Consider the following 23,414-nt stretch of genomic DNA (forward strand, 5'->3'; position numbering starts at 1 on the left):
ATTTGTAAGAGGGGATTAAGGATGTTTAAATACTGTTGAAGTCCATATACTAGAAATAAACACTCCTACCATTTACTAATCATTGAGTAACGTTTTAGAAGGCAGCCATATCCTGGGGAGGGGATAAAGGAGCGATTTCACTAAATATGGCACCAACTTCGAAGTTCCTTCTATACCTCACTGAGCACGCAGTCTTTCCGAAGCACCGAACAGTCCCCCGAGCTGTTCCTACCATCCCGCCTCAAGTTGTTCTTCGAAATGCAGCATCCAACACTGAGGCCTATTCTCTAGTAACAATGGATGTTTGCCGTGAGCTGGGTGCTGAAGCCTCATGCTTGAACTGTCTCTTCTCCCTAGGCCCTTCTGCACGTGGCCAGCCCTTCACAGTTGAAGACACCACTTCCCCTTTCTCGTAGGCCGGAAACAGGGCCTTCTTCTCCTGGAAAAGAGTCTGTCTCAGAAACTCACAGGGGCAGTTCTACCTCCCGCAGAGGGTTGCCACGGTCAGAATGGACTTGATGGCAGTGGGTTTGCTGAGTCGGTCTGGCCCTGTTTCTCAGACCGCTTTGTACTTCCAGGTTCTGTGCATTTCCCTGCAGTGGACTGCTGCTGTCCTCCCAGCTGCTGGGCCCACCCAGGTTTTCCTCACCCTGCCATTCCCAGAGTCTGGTCCCCAGCAGGTGTCACACAACAGTTCCTGAGGGTATACTAGACAGATGAGGGCTTGGGGGGGGTGGGGGGTTGCACACAAGATGCAGGCCTCTAACTCGCATTTCTTTTTACTATATTCTTCAGATGAAACGACCATACAGCTGAAGCAGAATAACAATGTTAGTAGCAGTCAACAGAGAAGACAGGCCGGTTATAATTGAGCTGTAGGCACAGTGGCTAAAATTCTCTATTTGCTGAGAATTTTAAAACCATCTTTCTCTACTGCCCCATCAGAGAGAAACAGGAAGCAGGAAATGGAATGCTCATCACAATTCAAGAGCTGCCCCGTCATAATTTGCTTCAGGCCCTTTCTCTCAAAAGTGGTGACAAGACACAAGAGGAATCCCAACCTAATACTCTGAGATGTTAAAAAACCAGACAGAAGATAATGTCCAGGTAGAATCACCCACCCGGTGCTCCTGTTGTCAGACCAGAAAATTAAAAGAGGCATGGAGAGCAAGGGGACCAACAGTTCCAGGGGGGAGGGGGGTCTGTGGGGAGAAGGAGGCAGGGGAAGGGAGCAGTGAGCAAACAACACCATACCTCAATACAAGAACTCTTTGTTCTAACCAATCGCCAGTCTGAAATGTTCACCCTCCCAACACAATCGCTGAAGACAAAATGGGTGCATAAGCAAATGTGGTGAAGAAGGTGGATGGTGCCCGGCTATTAAAAGATATAGCGTCTGGGGTCTTAAAGGCTTGAAGTTACACAAGCCGCCATTCAGCAGTGAAGCAACAAGTCCTGGAAGAAGTACAACACTGGTGCAATCATGAGGAGTCATAGGGACTGGGTAAAAGGCATCAGCAAACACATAACAAACAAAAACATATTGTTGAGAATGAGGGTGTCGGGAGCAGAGATCCAATGCCCATCTGAAGACAGTGAACAATCTCCCCACAAGGAAGGGAGACGAGTCACCAGGGTGCAGTGAAGCATGGATGAAACACACTATATTCCTCTGGTTCCTTGAGGCTTCCTCAGCTCCCACTACCATGACCCCAGCGCTGCTTCTCAATTCAGACTAGCCTGGAACATGCACACAGGTACAGAAAGGGATGGGAGCTCAAGGCACACAGAATCCAGGAATGGGAGTGGAAATAGTGGTACCAGAGGGTAGGGGGAAGAGTGGGAAAGGAAGGGAGAAAGGGGGAACCGATTGCAATGATTGACACATAACCCTACACCCCTCTATAGGAGGAAGAACAGAAAACATGGGGGAAGGGAGACAGCGGTTGGTGTGAGAGATGAAATTAATAACAATGTACAATCTATCAAGGGGTTATGAAAGTGGGGGGAGGGGAGGGAGAAAAGAGCTGATACCAAGGGCTCAACAGAAAAGTGTCTAGACAAGAATGAGGGCAGCATATGTACAAACATGCCTGATTCAACTGATGTATGGGTTGTGGTAAGAGTTGTACGAGCCCCCCAAAAAAATGATTAAAAAAAAAAGAGGTACTGGCCTATGTCCATACTGTACATACTCAAGTATAAGCCGACCTGCTCCCTTCCTCCAGTACAGGGGGCACCAGAGGCCTCTCCATTTCCCAGCTCCCCCTCCAGCTCCCCAGCTCAGTTCAAGACCAATGTATAGTACTGCAAGAGGAGCTGTTACCAAGGACTCAATAAAACGTAAATGTTTACAAAATAATGATGGCAACATATGTACAAATACACTTGATACAACTGATGTATGGATTGGTGAAGAGCTGTAAGAGCCCCCAATAAAATTATTTTTAATTTAAAACAAAAACCCAGACATCCTGAATTCACCAGCCCTCCAAATGCAGAAACAACACCTCCTAGAGCTGATCTCACCTGAACTGAGGCCCAAGGTTGAGTTACTCCCTGGACATCATGTATCATTGGTCCTCTTAATTTCTGATCCCTCAATACCAATTTTGAGGTTATTATCTCAAGTTGTTATGTAAACAAGTAGTCACCTAATTAACATACACTAACAACGGACATATTTTCAAGGCACTGGCCCTACAGAAATCCAAAACAAAACCAAGCCACTGCCATCGGGTCGATGCCAACTCACAGTGACCCTACAGGGCAGGGTAGAACTGCCCCTGTGAGACAGTAACTCTTCACAGGAAAAGAAAACCCCACCCCACTGCAGTCTTACAAGGGGCGGCTGGTGGTTTACAACCGTTGACCTTGCAGTTAGAAGCCCAAAGGGTAACTACGATGCCATCAAGTTTGTTCCCAGAACGTGTCTTCAAAACTACCCAACACGCTATTCCTACTCTGAAGCAGAACACAGGCACCGGGACTTTTGTTGGCAGAACTAGTCAGTAGAGGGTAGGCCTCTAACTCACTATGGCCTTCAGTCTAACTGGATGAAATGTTGCCCAGGCCTGTGCCCTGAGTTTACAGTTTGGGCTACCCGTCAATCTATCTCACAGAGGCTCTCCCTGGCCTTCAACGACCCTAAGCTTTATCAACAATGCCCCTTTCCAGCAGCTGGTCATCGGTCCAACTCGAGTGGCCAAAGTCTCACCAGGCCCTTCTATTGCTATCCAAAGCAAGTTGACCACAGGGAAGATTGTAAGGGGCAGGAGAGCTCCAAACTACCCACGGCAGGGAGGACCAGCAAAAACCCGAAGTCTAAGACTCTGGCCCTTCTTAGCCGCCTCCTCTCCATGAAAAGGGCCAGTCCTCTTCCGTTAGTTCATTAACTCTGACTTTTCTCATGGGAACTTGGTGAAAATTTCATGTGGGACACAGACGTGGTGGTCTAAGTCGTTTTGTTAAATACAAGATAAAATAAGCCGTTTCGTGGGTGCTGGTCCCTTATGCCCAGGAGTCAGAAACCTAAAATGTATTCGTTCTTGTACATCTTTTCCCCTGCTGTGGATCACAGAGCACTGAGAAAGGTCCTGAGTGAATGATGTGGTGAACACATCATGTTTTCAGGGGAGGAAGAAGGTGGAATTAAGGGCTCTGGAGTCGAGTTCACTGGTTTGAATCGTGCTGGTTAGTTGCCTCTGTGGGCCTCAATTTCCTCATCTGACTAATGGGAGAGTAATTGTACCTAAGCCACTCAATTAGCCCATGTAAAAAAATGAGGACAATGGTCAAGCGCTCAAAAAATGCTACCTCTTCTCACTGCTATTCCTACTTTTTTTTTTTAAACATTTTATTAGGGGCGCATACAACTCTTATCATAATCCATACATATACATACATCAATTGTGTAACGCACGCCTGGACATTCTTTGTCCTCATTATTTCTAAGGCATTTGCTCTCCACTTAAGCCCTTGGCATCAGGTCTATTCCAGTTCTACCTTCTTGAGAAGCCCAACCCCAAATGGGGGAACTTACGGTGGGAAAACTTTAGAGTTTAGCCTTGTTAGATCAGAGTCACATAGATCAAGTCGAACAAGGCAGAAGGAAAACTGAAACACTGAACTTCTGGTGTAGCTGATTTACAGCAAATACAGGTGGGCCGTGTTGAGTGCCGTGCCGAGCCTCCCCCAAAAGGTACGCTCTCACTCAAGTGCTATCCTGAATGACCTTATTTAAATGTACCCGAGGGAAATGGTTTGTAAGATGAAGAACGGCATCCTAGTTTCTACTGTTGCAACATCAGATTCTGGTGTACTTAACATTTTCTAAACACAGAAGAGAATCTGGAATACTGATGAAGTTCTAAGACACCCCGAGGGTCAGATGACCACCGAAAGTCCTTTATGTGGCTCCAAATAAAGAAGTTGGGATAATTCAGTCATGAAAGGATTTTCTGACACTCCTAGGGAAAGGCTCAAGCACCGGAGTGGAGTCTTAAGGTAGTTCTCTTTTAAAGACCAGCCAGCCAATGAGCGCCCTGAAATGCCATTTGCCAAGAAAATAACAAAATATATCTCCTGGACTACTCTGAATAACAGTCTAAAATAAAATAATCGGACCAACGCTAACTCAACACACCAATAGTCTCCCCTACCCCCCTTTTGGTCCCTTAAGCGCATCACGACATGAAACCCGACTACTCACTCACTATCTTCTCTCAAGTAGAGAATGGAGTGCTAGGAGACATACAGCAAGCTGATTCAGCCCCATCTATGTCAACACGTTTTTTTAAAAGAAACAAAAGCAGCGGCAGCAGCAACAACACTGCTGAAAAAGGAGTAGCCCTCACTGTTCGGGGTACTGCTACCTCATGATAAAGCACCCTGTGCGCACTCGAGCTGAGGCGGCGCATTCACTTTTTCTGTGGGAAAGGCTGTCTCCTACAGCACGTGTGCATTCCAGTGACACACTCCCAGCAAGGTACCCAAGGCTCGAGTACCAAAAGATGAGACCACTCACGGATCGAACCTAACGAGTATCACTTTAAGCTTCTCTGGAGGAAGCTCAACAGAATCCAGAAGCATTTACTACCTTGTTTTACTACTTTATTTCATTAATCCCCTCAGAGACTTTATAGAAACCAAATTCAACGGTCATTCAGTTCATTGTAACGCTTTTATGACCCATAGGGTCGTTAATTCCACTATATTTTCTGCTTTTATGGTTTTGTGGGAACCTGTTATCCCACTTCCATTGCATGCTGCCCTCCGGTAGGGGCCTGTATAACTGTTTTGAGTAGAAATAAATGGGCCTCATTCCACAAACTCCAGCTCCAGAGATGCCGTGGGACATAGGTGTCCCATTAATTGCATAAAAATCTGTTGTTACCTCAAAAAAATTTTTCATTTCATTCAAAACACCTTGCATTGCTGGAGACACATGACTTCAACGACAAAAAAACATCAAAACAAAACAATTCTGTCTTCAAGTGTTAATCTATACATCTAAAATAAAATCATTAGAAGACATCTCAATAACCCCAAACCAAGAGAACATGATACCACCTTTTCCAGAATTGATACCATAAGTGGAACAAACCATGTTTTCAGCAAAAATAAACAACTGCGCATAGTGATAGTATGCATCTTCACCACTCCCTAGCACATGCTTCGGCAAGCAACGATGGATTGGAGTATCAAAAAATAAGCTTCTACACATTTGTTACCAGAATTGTTTGCTAAATGTATCATTAACACCAATTTTGGAGAATCAGAACAAATATCAATAACTTATATTCCTAATAAATGTATTAGCTCTCCAAATGCTTGGATCATGAGGTGAAGCAGTTCCACGGAACTGGACTTCACATTTCACATCGTATGTTTAAACTTGGTTTTAAAATTTTCCTTCACGGCCATCTAGCTCAGAAGCAACAAAGCCCACATGGAAGAAGCACACCAGCCTGTGTGATCACGAGGTGCCGAAGGGATCAGGTATCACACGTCAAAAAACAAAAGACCATATCATTGTGTGCTCACCTCCCCAATATGATCGCTGAAGACAAATGGATGCATAAGCAAACGTGGTGAAGAAAGCTGATGGTGCCCAGCTATCAAAAGATATAATGTCTGTGGTCTTAAAGGCTTAAAGGTAAACAAGCAGCCATCTAGCTCAGAAGCAACAAAGCCCACATGGAAGAAGCACACCAGCCTGTGTAATCACGAGGTGTCAAAGGGATCAGGTATTAGGCATCAACGAACAAAAAATCAAATCATTGTGAATGAGGGAAGTGCAGATTGGGGACCCAAGACCCATCTGTAGGCAACTGGACATCCCCCGTCAGGGTGCAGGGTAGCAACAATAAAAAATACAGTTTTCCTCTAGTTCCTAAATGCTTCCTCCCCCCACTATCATGATCCCAATTCTACCTTACAAATCTGGCTAGACCAGAGGATGGACACTGGTACAGATAGGAACTGAAAACACAGGGAATCCAGGGCGGATGATCCCTTCAGGACCAGTGGTGAGAGTGGCTATACGGGGAGGGTGGAGTGGAAAGGGGAAACAGTTTACAGGGATCTACATATAACCTAATCCCTGGGGGAGGAAAAGTGGGTGAAGGGAGACGTTGGACAGTATAATATATGACAAAATAATTTATAAATCATCAAAGGGTTCATGAGGGACGGGGGAGCGGGGAGGAGAAAAATGAGGAGCTGATTATCAAGGGCTCAGCAGAAATCAAATGTTTTGAGAATGATGATGGCAACAAGTGTACAAATGTGCTTGACACACTGGATGTATGTATGGATTGTGATAAGAGTTGTACGAGCCCCCAAAATGATTTTAAAAGTTTTCTTCACAGCATCTCCTCACCCAGAAATTTCAATTAGAAAAAGTGAAGGAGATTAGATCTTTGTTACATCCCCCCCACCCCCACCCCCACCCCAAACTCATCATATCAAATACAGGGCTGGAGTAACGTATGACAGCTGTGTGGAAACACCCATGCTAAAAAGGAGAAGATGAAACACCGCTCTCTCCAACAACAGGGGCAGGGGCAAAATGCCAATGCTGCCCGGGGACCAATGGGAAGTCCCCGTTTTCACCAGTCACGATTGATTCCACAGAAGCCTCTGGGGCATGCTGGAGCTCACCTGAGGGCTTGATGAGTCACTGAATGACTTCAGCGAGAAGCATTATCCAAATCCATGCACTCTGCAAAGACTTACTTTGAGGGCCTCTTCCATGACGGTGCCCCAACTCCCACACACCGTATTAACTGCAGCCAGGGAGGCAGCCAGCCGAGTTCAGAACGCAGTATTTCTAATACGGTAAAAAGTGACCAGCGGTAGGCACTTGGAGGAGCCCTGTGATGGCCCACCCCGAGGTCAGCTTCAACATGTGTTCCCTTAGTTGGATAAAACGCAGGGAGCATGCCTGAGTGACTCGGGTCCTGCTTTTGTCAACTCAGAGTAAAACATGCCGCTTCCTATCTTGTTCCACCAAGATGCTGTTCCTAACAGGGTGAGGGGTGGCGCCAATACAATCAAACTCTGGCGGGGGGGGGGGGGGGGGGGGGGTTAGGAGGAAGTCTTCTATCATTTGCAGTATCACACACTTTTCTGCTTAATGAATGAACTTTGTTTTCATACAGATTACTGGCCAAGCAAATTTGTATGTAGTTCTACTAAGACATTAAGGGGGTCAGATGATCGCCGAGGCCTCTACATGGTTCCGATTAAACTGGAAAATCTGGTCATAAGATAATTTCAGATAATCCTGAGTAACTAAGATGTAAGAGTACTGGTGTGGTTCTTATCCAGTCTCTTCCCTAAACCTTTACTCACAAGTCAAACAGAACATTAGTGAAGCAAATAAACACCTAAAAGTCTATTTAGTTGTACATCACATCAGAAAATCATTCAAAAGTTTGCGCCATCTTCAAGCAACCTTTGTTTCTTTGGAGAAAGTGGAAGTCACTCATTTGTTTCTACAGGTAAGAACATATCTTCAGCTTCTCACTCTTGAACTAGTTTATATAATTTTCAACTTCCACGTGTACTCATGTATAAGCTAAGTTTTTCAGCACATTAAAAAATATTATTTTTAATATTTTGGTCATTATTTGGACATTCAGAAGATTTACATATACATTAAAACAAATTCAAGTATTTATTTAAATGTACATTTAAGTATTCATACTTAAAGCGTGGAAAATAGGACTTGTGCTAATTGCTGATGGCTTTCTCTTTTTTATTTAATACTTTCATTGGGGGTTCAGCATTTTTAATGCAGTTTTTGTGTTAAAATTAGGTGCCTCGGCTGATATTTGGGTCGGCTTATACGCAAGCATATATGGTAACTTAAGCATAATACAAGCCCCCAAAATTTTAAACACGTTTTAAAAAAGGTAAAATTCATATAACTTTTTAATGGGTAACATACCTTCTTGCTTCTAAGTCTGGTTTAATCCAGTGTAGCTTTAAAAAGGCAGAGACCTAGAAGAAATGATCCCTCTCTTTCTTCCCTGAAATCCTTCCCTTTCCTCACAAACCTCTGTCAATCCGCCCAGGTCCCCATGTCTACCATACTTCAAGCCACCACTGTTTTTGAAACAATTCTGTAGCTTTTTAACTTCTTGCACACACAAGGCACTAATAGTCGCCTCCTTCGAGTCTATTTTCGTCTCTAGGAGGCGTAGTCTTTAATAATACAAATCTCATCATGTCACACGTTGGCCTAAAATCCTTTCATAGATTCCCGGAGCTCTTAGGAAAAAAAATTGCAAAACCTATGAACTATAAGCAGATGTGGTCTTGTCCACACCGTGCTCACATCGATGTCATCGACATGTTCCATTTCTTTCTTCCTTCGCATTCGCTGCTTCCAACCCCACAACCATTGAACATGTTGTTTCCTGAAGTGCTCTGTCCTCCCTTTCGTCATCCTCAGATAACAGCACAAACAATTCCACAGGTTGCCTTCTTTGACCTGACTCCCAGCATGCTCTGCTCCCCTCACACACACAGAGGCCAAACCTCACTTCTTTATCACACTTCACTTTTAATACTTAAAACAGGCGTGTTACTGCACAACTAGCTGGCTGTTTATCATGTCTTTCTCCTTACAATGCATGCTAAACAGCATCTATAGAGGCAAGCAACCATTTCTCGAGGCCTTATCAGCCCTGATCTATCATAGTGCCCTCACATCAGACTCAAATGCCTACAGAATAAACAGAAATCAATAAAGACCTAGAAATGCTGCTTGTTTTTTTAACAGAGTTCATGAATATACTTAATGCCCTGCATCTTCGCGTATTAAAAAAAGCCTAGCCAGCTAATATATAATATATATTCATTCAAAATATGCATAAATTTGCTGCAGTACTAATAAATTATGTATATTATTGAATAGATCATATTTAAATTATGGGTGAAATAGATGTTAAAGTTCTCATAGAATCTTTTTTTTTCCTCATAGGATCTTTGCTGATTCTTTTTTTTATCATTTTATTAGGGGCTCATACAACTCTTATCACAATCCATACATACAGCAGTTGTGTAAAGCACATTTGTATATTCATTGCCCTCATCATTCTCAAAACATTTGCTCTCCACCTAGAAATGTTGTTTTTTTAATATCACCAATGAGGGACAGTTTTAGTGGTAGAAAACTGCCTGTTTTCCTAGAGGAGACTGGGTCTGATAAAGAATCAAATAGATGTAATTTTTTAGAAAAAGAAAGGTTGGCTATGAACTTGCTCAATTCTTAGAACAAGCCGTTCTCAGAAACCTTATTTTTCATGATTGAAATACAAATTAAATTCCGAGAACATACAACTTAAGCCTCCTTTAAATTTGACTTGATCTAAAATGACTCTTTCACAGGGGACACCTAAGACCATCGGAAAACACTTATTTCCGATGGTCTTTCTAGATACGGCTAGATACGTACCTAGATATGGCTAGATACCTAGATACGGCATCTCTACCCGGTCCGCTATGTCCACAGATGAGTACCAGGCGTGAACACTGTTACCCATGCTACACCATGCTTCTAAGCAAAATTTCATTGATTTGTCATTAGAAATAAATATTTCACCATCTATAATTATATATTGTTTTCGTGATTCATCACTATGCTTTATGTTCAATTTCTAGCAATGAAAACACATCCTGCCCCTCAGATATTTACATTATGGTTCATAACAGTAGCAAAATCACAGTTATGAAGTAGCGACGAAAACAATTTTATGGCTGGGGTACCACGACATGAGGAACTGTCTTAAAGGGTTGTGACCTTAGGAAGGTTGAGAACCACTGGTTTAAAATTTGAAGTAGGACAGTTGAGATACATATAGACTGGAAGACCTATTTGGGATGTTCACAATACAGTATTACATAATTATCCCCCCAAGTAACAATGGCAAAATACTAGAGCAGAAAATGATTTCGTAATGCTCGGTTTTCTAACATTTGAGGGGAAGATACTCAGAAATAAAACTAAATTAGAATATTGCCAAAACTCGAGGGAGCCAAGTATTGATTAACCAATTAACAGTGCACCTTATATAAAGAAGCCAGGCTTTCCACCGTGCATTCTGCTATTAATTCAAAAGGAAATGAATTTGAAAAGGAAACATTCACATAGTTGAAAACATAAAGTATACAGAGAGCTTGCGTGAGAAACCTCCCATCCTATCCTTCAGCCCCTGCTATCCCTCCCAGCACCTCTCTTCTATTTCTGGATACACGTGTCCCTCTTTCAAAAGTGAGTGAAAAACGATTTTAAGAAGTTCTTTCCTAACAGAAAAACGTCTTAGCAAAACGGAAGCTTCCCTTTAACACTAAAAACCATTTTTAAATAAAAAAATTATCTATGATAAACTTGCATCAAGTACATATATTGTGCAAGCATACATAAACACACAAATTTCTGGGAATTTGTTTTTAATCCAAAGGGTAAGGGAAAAAAAGAGAAGTCAAATTATACACAGACCAACACACCTATTAACTAATGCCACGAACGAAGTACAAATCTAACTAAGCAGAGAAAATGGGCCCCCACATTGCAGCTCTGAAATGACTCTGGTCTTTGATCTGTGTGCCCATCTCTCTTATTTAATGTAAACTTCAAACAAAGACCCCAGAAAAGCGGTTATAATTAGGAAAGGTCCTAGTGTGATGGCTTTCAGGGAAACCAGGCATCAACAGGGCTTTTCTTGGTAATTCTTTTAGTAATCAATTAAGCTGAGCACACTTCCATTTTTAAATGTCTGTAATTCAACACCTTTTGGTGACCGGTGCGTGCCTCCACAGTTCTGCAAAGTGGGTGTGCTAAAACTACGTGCTCCCTTTAGCTCATCGTTTTCCTATTTCTCTTTCATTTAGGCCCTTCCTTCCAATTTACACGTGGCTCCTCTCCAAAAAGAACCTGCATCTCCAGGAAAACCTCTGACTCCTCCATTAGAAAACTATCTCAGTAAATCCCCCTCTACGATGGATGCTGGACCTGATCTGGTTTCAATGTCTCTGTATCTTCAGTTTGTATTGTTGTTTGATGTTTGCTTCTTCATATTAGGCTGTTTCTCAGAGGTGTTGCAGCATTGAAGGTCACCCTCTTGAAGTTGTGTTATATGTTTTTCTGTTTTTCAATATATAAAACCTAGGACTGATGAATCAATACAGACACCAAGGAGAATGGTGTTTGGGTTTTCTTGGGGGGGCGGGGGGTGAAATCAGTGATGGAAAAGGGTTGAAGGGGAGAAAATGTCAAGGAGTCCATGTAGAAAAACAATGTTTGGAAACTGTGGTGGCAACTGTACGATTGTGCTTGACATAAATGAACTATGGAATGCTAATGAGGGGGGAGGCCCCCCCCAAAAAAACTGAAAAAAGCTCCGTTGGGCAGAGCTTTCGTAGTCTGCAATTTTCCTGCTAGGCGAGCACTGAACAACTCATAGATTTGAAAAATGTATTAAGTGTAATGGAGAGTACTTGGAAGGTGGTAAAGTTGTTTTGTAAAATTTTTTTTTTTTCTTCGTTTTGTAAAATTTAAATATATAACTTTGAAAACAAAATCCCGGGTGTTTTTGGTGGGAGGGTATATCTGTGTGTGTATATATGTAAATTTAAAAATACAAAAAAAAACAGAAAGAAAGAAAACTGTTTCTACCAACACATAGTATGGGGTGAGCACCAGCCCCATATGCCACTGTTGTGCTAGACTGGGAAGATGTTAAAAACATGGACTGGATTCTCTAGTCTACAGGAAGCAGGGAAAACACACACAGATGAAATTTCAACAGACAGGCACTCTCAAATGGGTGTGAGTTAATCTGAATTCTCCCTCAAATCATTGTCTGCTGGGGGAAAGGTAACGGGAGACACAAAGTAAACAATTCCGTCGGAAATGCTGCAGTGTGGCAGTGGTAGAGGGAGAACGTGGCACAGTGGGACCACAAAGAGTTTGGAGGAGGCAGAGGATGATGGTCCTTGTACGGCACTTCGTTCTCCCCTAGACAACGGGGAGCCTGAGGATCAGGTGCGGCTACAGATTCAGGGGTAGCAAAGCTAAGGATGAACTAGTGTAGGGAATTAATTGAAGGGAGGCAGGGCAACAAGGCAGGGAGGCTACAAGGTTCAATGCTGGAAGCAGTCTGGGGACAGATTCTGGGAGAGTTAGGTAGTGGACTGAAGGTGAGACCTGAGGGAGAAGCATGAGTCAAGGGCAACCATGAGATTTCTGGCTATAAGAATGAGAGGGGGGTGGTGGCATTTCAGGTCACCTTTCAGAATCACAATGACTTTCATTTTCACAAGTTAACGTTGAGGAAACTGCATGGTGAGCTGGGTGGCAAAAAGGTTGGAACTTTGGAGGAACTATCTGTAAATGGAGAGACCGAACTGGGAGCTGGGAGTTTCCAGGTCACGGAAGGCAGGCTCCAGAGCTGAAGGATTGGGGCTCTGAATGACCAAGGACAGGACTGCAAATATGGCTTCCGGGTGAGGTCAATGTGGACCTGAGCAGGAAGCTCAATTTTGACCGCTGTATTAAGATATAAAAATGTACCCTGCAAGAGCCACGTGTTTCCACACTCACTGGCAGGACCCAGCCCTTGGAGCTCCTCCAGAAAGGGGCCATTGTGAGGCAACCCACTGGTCTCTCCTCAGGATAAAGATGTCCTCTAGGAAACCTTTGGGAACAGTTCACCTCTGTCCAAGAAGGAACCTCAAAATTGGAATGGACTCACTGGAGTGGGTATACCACCTCCACCACCCGCCCTTTTCTTAAGTTCCCATAGCCTTCTTCCTGCCTCCCTCTCCTGCTCCATGACTTACTCTGCCTCTTACTTTTTTATCACAAGAGCCCCAGTAGTGCAGTGGTTATGTTAGGCTGACAACTGTGAGGCTGGCAGTTCAAATCCACCAGCTGCTCTTTGGGAGAAGGAGGCAGCTTTCTACTCCCATAGAGTTCCAGTCCCGAAAACCCATAGAGGAAGTTCTACTCTGTCCTACAGGGTTACTATCAGTTAGAAGTGACTTGATGGCAGTGAGTTTGTTTGTTTATGTACCTTTGTCAAGAAACCCAACACAAAGATTTCAGTCAAGGTCACCCCTATGATAGGAGACATCTCTGGTCTAGGAAAACTTGGTTGTATGTTTATATTCCTCTTTTCCTTCTTAAGCAACACTTCTCCATGTATTTAGAGTTCAAGAGTCCCAAGACCATAGCAAATCCTGCTTCCTTCCCAACATTCCTTAGCCACCTTCCTTTAACCTTCAACTATGGTGGAGAGCTCCACCCAGCTGTCAGCCAGCCATCCTCTTCAGGAACAGAAGACCGGACTCAGGAACACTGCCTTATAAAGGGGCAGGTAGTTATGTAACAACTTCTCAAAAACTTGAGAAAACAAAATAATGGAGACAAGTGCTAAAACATCATCTGTCATGCAAGTAAGGGCTAGTGCTAACACTTAGGGAGGAAAAAAGCAAATGATCCCTAACTTAAACCAGGAGGGTAAGTTGGCAGACAACAGCACCATAGCACATCTCCGAAGCACAGAAGTTGGTGGGAAAGCCTCACAGTGCCTCTGAACCTCGCTGGTATAAGATGCAGAGGTCTGGAATTCTTACTTATTGCTGGGTCTTAAACACATGTACTGCAACTTATTTCCGCCCCCCTCCCAATCCCAACTTGTCTGTGAAGCCCTGACCTGGCTAGCCTTAGCCCCTCACAGGCACGTATTAAGAGCTTACTTTATGAAATTTCAGATCATATGAGCTACAGTGAACACCCCGGACAACCCGCACATACCACGTAAGTTATGTCTACTGTGCCTTTAAAGCAGAGTTTCTCAACTTCGGTACTATTATTTGGGGCATGGCAATCCTTGGTTGGGGAGAGGTGCTGTGATGTGCTCTGTAGGATATTTAGGAGCATCCCTGACCTCCATCCCTCAGCTGCCAGCAGCACCCCTCCCTCAGGTGGGGCAGTCAAACATGTCCTCAGGCACTTCTAAATGTCCTACGGCCACTAAGTCACCTGGCTGAGAGTCACTGCTTTTAAGGATAAGTCGGAGACTGGTGGCCTGCCTTCTCATGAGTTACTGATCTCAGTGAACCTCTTAAAAAATGATTTGCCAGCTCTGGTTGTTGCCCAGTAATCAAGGCAAAGAGAGAGTGCTGCATGACCCCAGTGTGAACACACACTCTTCCCAGGCATATTGTGCTGAAGGTAATGGAGCTGTGCAAATGCTGGGAAGGGAATCCAAAGTGGATACCCACAGAGCTTCCTGAGCTCAAAATATACCACTTTCTCCCATTTATAGATTTTTACTTTCTGGACCATTTCTCATATGCTTGTGACAGCCCTGAGCTCGAGAACCTACCAAAAAGTTATGTATAATCACATTTTTTCAATAGAAATGCTGCCAAACATAAGCAATTCTTTTTCTAGTAGGATGAAGTACAGATTCAACCACAGAATTGTTTGGAAGAGGAGCTGGTCTCATTCAAACACACACACACACACACACACACATTATATATATAAAATATCCAAGTCTTCTGGGGCCACATTGACATTTTATAAAGCAAGTGTCTACTGAGCTTGGTTGGAATCAGGAATAATGGGTCACTGGCCTAAGTGATTAGCAATCAGAGTGGATGGATCTCACATATGTGTAAAATGGACTAAACAGACTCACCCAACCCTCACAGTGTTGCTCTAAGGATAAAATAAAAGTCTTTGCTAAAGGTCTTCCCCAATTTTTTTACAAGTAATTAAAGCCTCCAAGTATCAGACATCTATTTTGTAACAATTCTATTCCCCAGGGTCTCTGAAAAGGGGGGCAAAACTGATGAAATATCAAGGGAGCTGGAGGAAAACAAACAGAGCCATTGAGAACTTTATCATCTCATTACCCCCACTGAGATGTGTTCTCCTTGGTCTCCCCGTCTGACAAAGCCAGTGGGGGGTTCATTCTGCTTTACCCACCCCATAAGTACCACCCACCCTCAGAGGTTAAGTCCTCCTGAACACAGCAGAGCATTCAGTACCCAGCCTGGGGACGTTACAGGCTTTCAAATTCTCTTAGCATTACTCCTTTGAATCACCCTGAACAAACAGTCTCCACCCTCTCCCACTTCTTTTGTCTGAAGCACCTATTCAGCCAGCCACCTTCACTGATGGGCAGACAGGCTAACCTGTATCATGAAGTACCATTAGAAACAAGATGGGCCAGTTGCTGCTCTCGGCTCCCTTCCCCCATCCTCTCCCCATCATGCCTTCCCCTTCCCCTCCCCTCCCCTCCCTATCCTATCTTCAGCCAACATCAGTGCAACTGACAGCTACACTGGGTCACTGCAGAGGCGGCATTAACTACCCCAAGGACTGACTCTAGGCTTTCTCCTAAAGCGATGAGAAACTGAAAATACCAGTTGATGAAAGACTTCCAACACAGGGAAAAAAAAGAAAACCACCACCCTGTCCCCCTCGCTTCCTATTCTCCTAGTTCCCCTGCTTCAGTAGGAAAGAAAACATGTGCAGCCACAGCCATTCCTTTCTGCCCTCCATGAAGGTGGGGAGAATTACAAGTAAATGATGAGTTTCAGCCCGCACACTGTACGTCTCCTTCAGGTGCATATGGCACATGCTTTACCTTTGATTTAGGACCGGGACTCTGCTTTTTAGAAGAGTTATAGCTCTTTCCACTTAAAGAAAAAAAATCTCTTTGGAGACCTCTTTATTTTCACTAAAATTCAAATCTCCCTAGGGAGAACCACCATCCAACTTCTTAATTATATTTGGATGTAAACGCTATTACTCAACGTTACCTGTTCAGTAGGTCAGATGCACAGAAATAACCTTGAGGCAGGGAAACATTTGACTTAGAGTCGTTATGGTAGGCTTGTGTTTCAATCAAGACATGATGACTTCCAACCTGTCTGCACCCCAATTTCAATCATTTTATAACCTTTAAGATCTTTAGATCTACTAAAGCAGATTTATAATATAAACCACACTTCTGGTTTTGCTTGTTTCCTGACATGTGCTGAGTCTTTCCAAAGATACTCTAAACCTAAACCCAAGGACTCTGAATAAACTGAGGAGACTTGTCAAGACTTAGTCTAATGAATGATAAACTCAGTAGGGGTAAGAAAACTATTTTCCCCGTATCAGGAGATGCTATATTGCAAACCTTCTATTACTACCTTTTGAATGTAATTCTTATTTCAGAACAGAATATAGGCTAGACATCACTTTAATGATGATAATTTCCAAAATAGACCAAAAAAGGTTATCAGTATATGAAATACGTTATACACACACAACCTTGGGAAAGTTTAACCTGAACACATCGGTAAGATCTCTGCCCAGATGAACTACCAATTGACATGACAGGGCTGGTCAAAACAAACTTAACATCCCACCTGCTGGGGCAAAGGGCACAGTCAGAGGATTCAGAAATTACTCAAAACTAGTAAATAATGTAAAGCCCAGAAGGACTCCCTTTAAAATATGCTTTGGTTAATTTTTACCAGCCTTAGCTGCCCATATCCTATGATGCTTATCCTATGATCTTGTAAGTACCACCTACTTTTCAGAAGGATAATGAATAGAAACATCAGAAAAAGAAAAAGAGAGAAAGATTCACTTCAGACCGGTTCAACTGAGCATTTCCCAATTTTTATAAAAGTTAAATCTGTATTAATTATGCCACGCAAAATCCCAGGGGGAGAGGGTTTAAAAAATTAACTTCAGTAATTGGAATGTTGCCTTAGCAAAAAAGCAATAAGCTATGTTAACAAGTGAGCATTTGACAGCAGGCAAGACTTGTAAACTGACCACTAGTTAGTGCCTGGGTACAGCAGGTAACAAACAACTGTTGAGCAAATGCAGCACGAAGAAAGTTCGGTTTAGTTTCCTTCTTCAACATCTGAACTGGATGCAACCAAAATCTCAGGAGCCAGCCTGAAAAAATCCCTAACATTAAAAAAACAAAAAAAACCGCTTCAAATCAAAGGGTCACACACTGGATGATGTAAATACTTAGGAATGACTGCATCACCTGGACCAGCTGAGTCAGATTCGTTCCCAATCACATAGCCAACACTTGTCTGCCAGGGAGCTCCGGCTCTGTATTTCTGATGAGAAATACCTGGGGAAATGATGCTATACCACATACAACAATCACTACCAACCTTTCCCAAGAGGATCCCATGTCCAGCGAATCCTCTTTTCAAAAAGTAAAACATCCTAAAATGCAACCAGTTTAGCAGCGTTTTAGAATGATAAGACAGGACCCGTTCAATTAGCAACCTGAAATGGAGCACAAGCTAAGCCAATAAACTAAATCAAAGAAGTCTCTCCCTTTCTTTTGTTAAAAAGGGGGGAGGTATTTTTTCACACATTCAAAACTTGATTAAAGTCATTCAAATGTTTAATTCATCGGTGTAACCAAAGCTCAAAAACACATCAAAGTAGGAATCATCAGCATACCAAGAAGGCTCCCTCTAAAGAGGTTTTTTTCTTTAAAGGCCAGTCAATTGGTGGCCCACCTTGGCAAGTGTTAATTGAACAGTAAAGTCAAACCCACCCCATCAAAAGTTGTTTTTTGAAACGCACAGAACTAAATGCATTTTTAAAAAAAAGTTAGCCAGGGCTTCAGCCTCTTAATTCAAAGACTTCCGGGTCAAATTTTTTTTTTCAAAGCCTTACCTGCGTAGTGCTTGAAAATACATGAAATCTAGAGGATGCTTTTAACAGATGTGTGCGTGGTTTTGTTGGGGTTTTTTTTGGGGGGGGGAGACTCCCTTTCCCTCACCTTTTCCTTGTATTTTAAATTGTTTCAGATTAGACACATTGCACACGCACAGACCACTACGGGTCTACAAGAGAAAAGATCTAAAAAAATATGATGCCCACGAGCAACTAAGCCTATGCTGAAACCATTTCGAGCCTCCTCCTCCTAGACAAAAAGGTCACGGGACTTCCAGCATCCCTATCCAAGAGGCGAACTTTACTTCCACTAGTTTGTGAAAACAGCTCAATGTAAATCTTAATTCTACATACAACCAAAAGGAGGGTTCATTTGTCTGCTAAAGAAAATCCTCGGACAGGCTTTCCAGCACACCTAGACCTTATTTTTATAACTCCCCCTTTCGTCTCTCCATCACCACCTCCTCTTAAAAAAAAAGTGGTGAAAAGCAAAACAAACAAACAAACACAAACCCCCTCTCAAGTGCCCGAATGTTTGCAGGGCTGGCTCTGAAGCCGTGTAGAATTTCGTAATGGAATGTGAACTGCTCGTCCGGATCTGGGCTCACGTTCTATCTCCTAACCAGTAAGGAGCTAGCAAGGCAAATCTGCTGAGCAAGGAAAAACACTTTCCTCCTCTTTCAGAACCCATCACGGATGCCCGGCGAGGTGTCTGTCTCCGCGCTGGACCGGAGTGCCCGAGGTGCCTGCCTGTCAACTACCTCCCTCTCCCACCACCCGGGGGCTCGCCAACTTCGGGGTCCCTGGGACCCCCTCCGCCCCCTCCCTCTGAGCGGCGACAAAGTTGCCCTCCCGTTAATGCCGAGACCAGCTGGCAGCCCGTCCCCTGCGCGGGGTCCCTGCGCGCCCCCCCACCCCCCGCTCAAACGGAAAAGTCGCCCGGTTCGGCGCGACCCGGCCCGCGGCCCCGCGCCCGGTACTCACACGCCGCGCCCGGGCGCCCAGTCACCACATCCTCGACGCAAGTCTCCAGCCCCATCCAGGAAAACGCTGCGGCCCAGGGAGGGGGCCGGCCCGAGCAAGGACCTCCCCTGCTCCTTAGCAACCATTAAGGTCGCAGTTTCCTAAGAGACGGCGAGCGGGGCGGAGGCTGGGGGCGGCCCGAGGCTGGGGGTCGGGGCCCCGCCCGCCGCCCGCGCCCGCCCCCGCCCCGCGCGGCGGCTCGCGGATGGAGGAGGACCGGAGCCCAGAGGTCGCGGGGAAACTGGTCCAGCGGACGCCGGAAAAGTTCCGGATACGCTCCCGCAGCGGCCCGCGGGGCCGCTCGGATGCTCCCGGTCGCGGCGGGGCCGGGGCGGGCGCGAGCCACGCCATACCCCCCCCTCACCCCCGGCACCCCGCCTTGTACCCATCCCCTGGCTCCGGGCAGGACACGTACGCCACGCCAGCGGGCAGAACGGGCGAACAATACGTCGTCCCGGCGAGGCTCCGGCAGACACTCCCCACGGCAACCTGGAGCTGGGGCCAGACTCATCCCCGCCCCAGCGAGCTGGGAGCCCCGGCCGAGCTCCGGGACCAAAGTCCGGGAGCAGCAGGCGATGCTCCCCGCGAGCGGCGCGCCGCCGGGCCGAGCCGCCCCGCGCCCCGCGGCGGCTCCCTCGGGGAGGGTGCCGTCCGCCCCGCGCCCGCAGCCCCGGGAGTGCCCCGAAGTATGCAGGAGCCGAGTTTCCCCTCCCACTGGGGGGGGCGGGCGGGGGGTGAGGGGGGAGGAGGGCGGAAGATGGAGCGCGGCGCTGGGAAGATGTCCCCGGCTCGCGGTCCGCGCACCATCCGAGCCGTGGTCGGGACCGGTTAAAAATAAACTTTGCGGGGCCCCGGGGGGCGGCGGGGGCCCGGCTGAGGCCGGCGCTGGGGCGCCCGGAGGCGGGGATGCACCGCGGGTGTGCGGGCCGCGGCGGGCGCTCTCGGGTCTAGTCAGCAGCTCCTGAAGGGAGACGAGCGGAGGCAGGGGAGCGGGGGGAGGAGCGGCGCCCGGGGCCCGGCGGGCAGCCCGAGGGCGCAGGCGGCCGGCTCATCCCCAGCAGCTTCGGGGCGCACCAGCCGCGGCGGAGGGGGCGCCCGGGCCCCCGCCGGCCGGCGGAACGAGGCGTCTCCAGAGTGCGGCCGGCTGTGCACAGTGCGCGCTGCCCATCCCCAAAAGTTCTGGAACGGGGCGCTCCCGCTCAGCCCCGGCCGGACGTGTCCCGGGCGACCCGACGAAAGCGAGCCCGACCCCGAGCGCGAACTTACGGCCAACCGGGGCGCGGCGCTTCGGAGCATGACGGCGGGGCGTCCGGGGGGCTGGCGAGCGAGGCAGGAGAGAGATGCAAACTTGTTCCGGAAAAGGAATCAAAATGGCGTTTCTGGATGTGCAAAGTTCATCAACTCCGCAGTCACTTCCCCTCCTCCGCTGCTCCCCGCAGAAGGGAGGTGGGCGCGCAGCCGGCGGACCCCCCGGCGCCCCGAGCCGCGCTGCAGCCCCCCGCCCGGCCCCCGGCCCTCGGCCCTCTCCTGCCGCACGCTCGCCGCCTCGCTCTCCCTCGCTCACCCTGATAAGTCGACACATCACGTGTTGCTCCTGCGAGTCTCCTGGGGACGTGTTACTGAGCCGCGGCCGCGGCGCCCGGGAGGGGGGGCACGCGGTACCCGCCGGGCGCCCGCCCCCTCCGCCCCGATCCCGGCCCGGGGGTCGCCCTTTCCATCCCGCCGCGGACCGAGGTGGCGCCCCCCGCCCCCACCGGAGCCCCGGGGGGGCCCCCCACTCCCTCCGGGAAGGCCCCGGGGCCAGGGGCGGGCCGGCCCGAGGGGCAGGGTCGCGGCCGCCGCGGAGCGCGTTCGCTATCAGCTAGGCGCTCGCCGCCCACCGCGCCCCCCGGCTCCCGTGTCCCTGCGCCGGGGGCCGGCTCCCCCCCCCCGCCGCTTTTCATCACTTCACGCCCCGGTTTGTTTCATTATGTGGACGGAGGGCGGGGAGAGGCGGCGAGGCCACCGGGCGCACGAGGGGGGCTACGTGGAGCTCGACGTGCGCGGGCCCGCACCCCCTTCTCGGCCCCGAGGCTCCTCACCCGGGGCAGCCCCACCCTTGCGTGCCTCTCCACGCGGTCCTCGCGGTCCGCATCCAGGTGGGGCGAGTCGGTGATGGGCCGGAGCTCCGAGCACAGGCATTACTCCGCCCCCAACGACTGGCTGCTACTTCCCCCTCGGCCCTCCAACGCCGACCAGACTCTCTGTCGCCCTCCACCCCCACCCCCCAAACACACCCCACAAATGATGCTGAGCAGGGTCTCTGTTCCTGCCGGCGGCCCGACCGCACTCGGCTCCGCACCCCGTGGTGCAATGGCTGCTGCTGTATCATCCCCTTTGCCCTCTGAAGCATCCAGAAGCGACAGGCAATATCTCTTACTCTCAGAGGGCTCTAGTTTCTACTCTGAAAAGCAAGGGCCCTGGGAGCAGCTCTCCATCCTCAAGATTCCCCCCCAGCTGCACAACCCAAGTTAGCTCAGTAAAATCAGGTCTCGGTTTCCCGTGCCCCTTACATGTTATTCCAATTATTAACTGCTTGTGCACTGAGGTTTTGAAAGGGGCTTGTTCTGGGGCCTTTGGAACCATCTTAAGAGAAGGATGGTTGTGGTGGTTGAAAATAAGTATCACTTTGTCCCCCCCTCCCCCACTTCAGTTCTAAAGAAGAAGGTACCTCTTAAGTAACTGCAGGAAACAAACCCCCAAGCCAAACCAGTGCCAGTTCCCGGGGCTCCACTGCGAAGACTAGTCAGACAAGATGATGTTATTACTACACACAGACCCGTAGGGTACGCTCCATCTTGATCTTTGACCATGACCTTGGATGGGGTTTCACCCTGCCAGCTCCTCTCCTGGAGATGTGTACACCATACAAAGTTATCGACCAATCGTGGGACGTTAACTTGGGGCCTGGGATTGACCTCCAGCTGCAGATATCAGTGTCTGGCTAGGGATGGACCAAATGTATGACTCTTGGCTAAAACAGAAGTCTTTAGAACCAATCAAAGACAATTGGACCATAACCTCTGACTTGAGATAAGTAGGCGAAGCCACCGCCCCAAAGGGAACTGATTCAGCTGGCTGGCTCCCTGCCTTCCAGAGTCATCAAAATTAAGTTTTCAGAACCTGCTATGATTCCCAGGGTCTACTGTTTACTGAGGAAAACTCTACCCAGGGAAACATTCGCACTCACATTTTTCTAAGCCTCCCTGCGTCCCTCAAGTGTGTTACCAAATAGTTTTTGAAGGCAGGCTTGTCATGGAGGAAATGGGGAGCTCTCATGTGGAGTCACTAGAGAACTTGTGCACCCACTTTAGGGCTGTTTATTGACTTTACCTTTTTCAGTGTTAGGCCTGAATTAATTACTCGAATGCTCCCTTGGATCTTAAGTAGGAATAGCATCACAGTGGCAATATGCTTGTAATTTAGACTATAGTGTGAGGTGTTTAAAAATGCAAAGCTACATGAATTTTCATGACAAATCACCTTTATAATGCCACCTAGATAATAACGTCAACTAAAAACAAAATATACTTTTAAGATATTTTTTTATCTACAGATAACCCCCTCCCAGGGGCACGGACAACAGAAAAGAGGGTGAAGGGAGACAATGGTCAGTGTAAGACATGGAAAAAAATTATAAATTATCAAGCATTCATGAGGAGTGGGGAAATGAGCTGATACCAAGGACTCAAATAGAGAATGGTTTTTTAAAATTTTTTTAATTGTTTTATTAGGGTAGAAAATGTTTTGAAAATGATGATAGCAATATATGTACAAATGTGCTTGGTGACAAAATTGATTGGATATATAGATTGTGATAAGAGCTGTAAGAGCCCCCAATAAAATGAATTTATATAAAAAATATTTGTCTGCTGACAAACTTGGGGAAAAACGATTTTTAAATATTGGGTTCTAATGATACTAGAATAAGTCTTCCTCATTTCTAACATGATACACTCTGATATCAACTGCCCATTCAAATTACTGTTTATATTTCATATAACTCATTCAGAAAACATGTATTGATCATCCACTAGGTGTAAAAGAATTGTACTATCAAAACCACAATGAAGTTTGGTTAAGAGTGATGGTGAAATTGGGAAACAGTTGTGATTGT

General features: G+C 46.6%; 1 protein-coding gene across 5 annotated transcripts in view; it reads right to left on the minus strand.

Annotated features, from left to right (window-relative positions):
* Positions 1-20,971, minus strand: part of RREB1 (ras responsive element binding protein 1) — a 156,958-nt gene extending 135,987 nt beyond the window's left edge. For 2 of the 5 annotated variants that reach the window (XM_075555246.1, XM_075555241.1), the window contains exon 1: positions 20,525-20,788. The gene's annotated coding sequence lies outside the window, so the exon portion shown is untranslated. Of the gene's footprint in view, positions 1-19,219; positions 19,290-19,673; positions 19,812-20,524; positions 20,789-20,822 lie in introns of those variants that run through there. The other 3 variants (XM_075555244.1, XM_075555245.1, XM_075555243.1) reach the window with 3 other exon arrangements.
* Positions 20,972-23,414: the final 2,443 nt, after the last annotated feature.

Source organism: Tenrec ecaudatus, chromosome 7 (genome assembly GCF_050624435.1).
Source record: "Tenrec ecaudatus isolate mTenEca1 chromosome 7, mTenEca1.hap1, whole genome shotgun sequence".
NCBI classification, from domain to species: domain Eukaryota; kingdom Metazoa; phylum Chordata; class Mammalia; order Afrosoricida; family Tenrecidae; genus Tenrec; species Tenrec ecaudatus.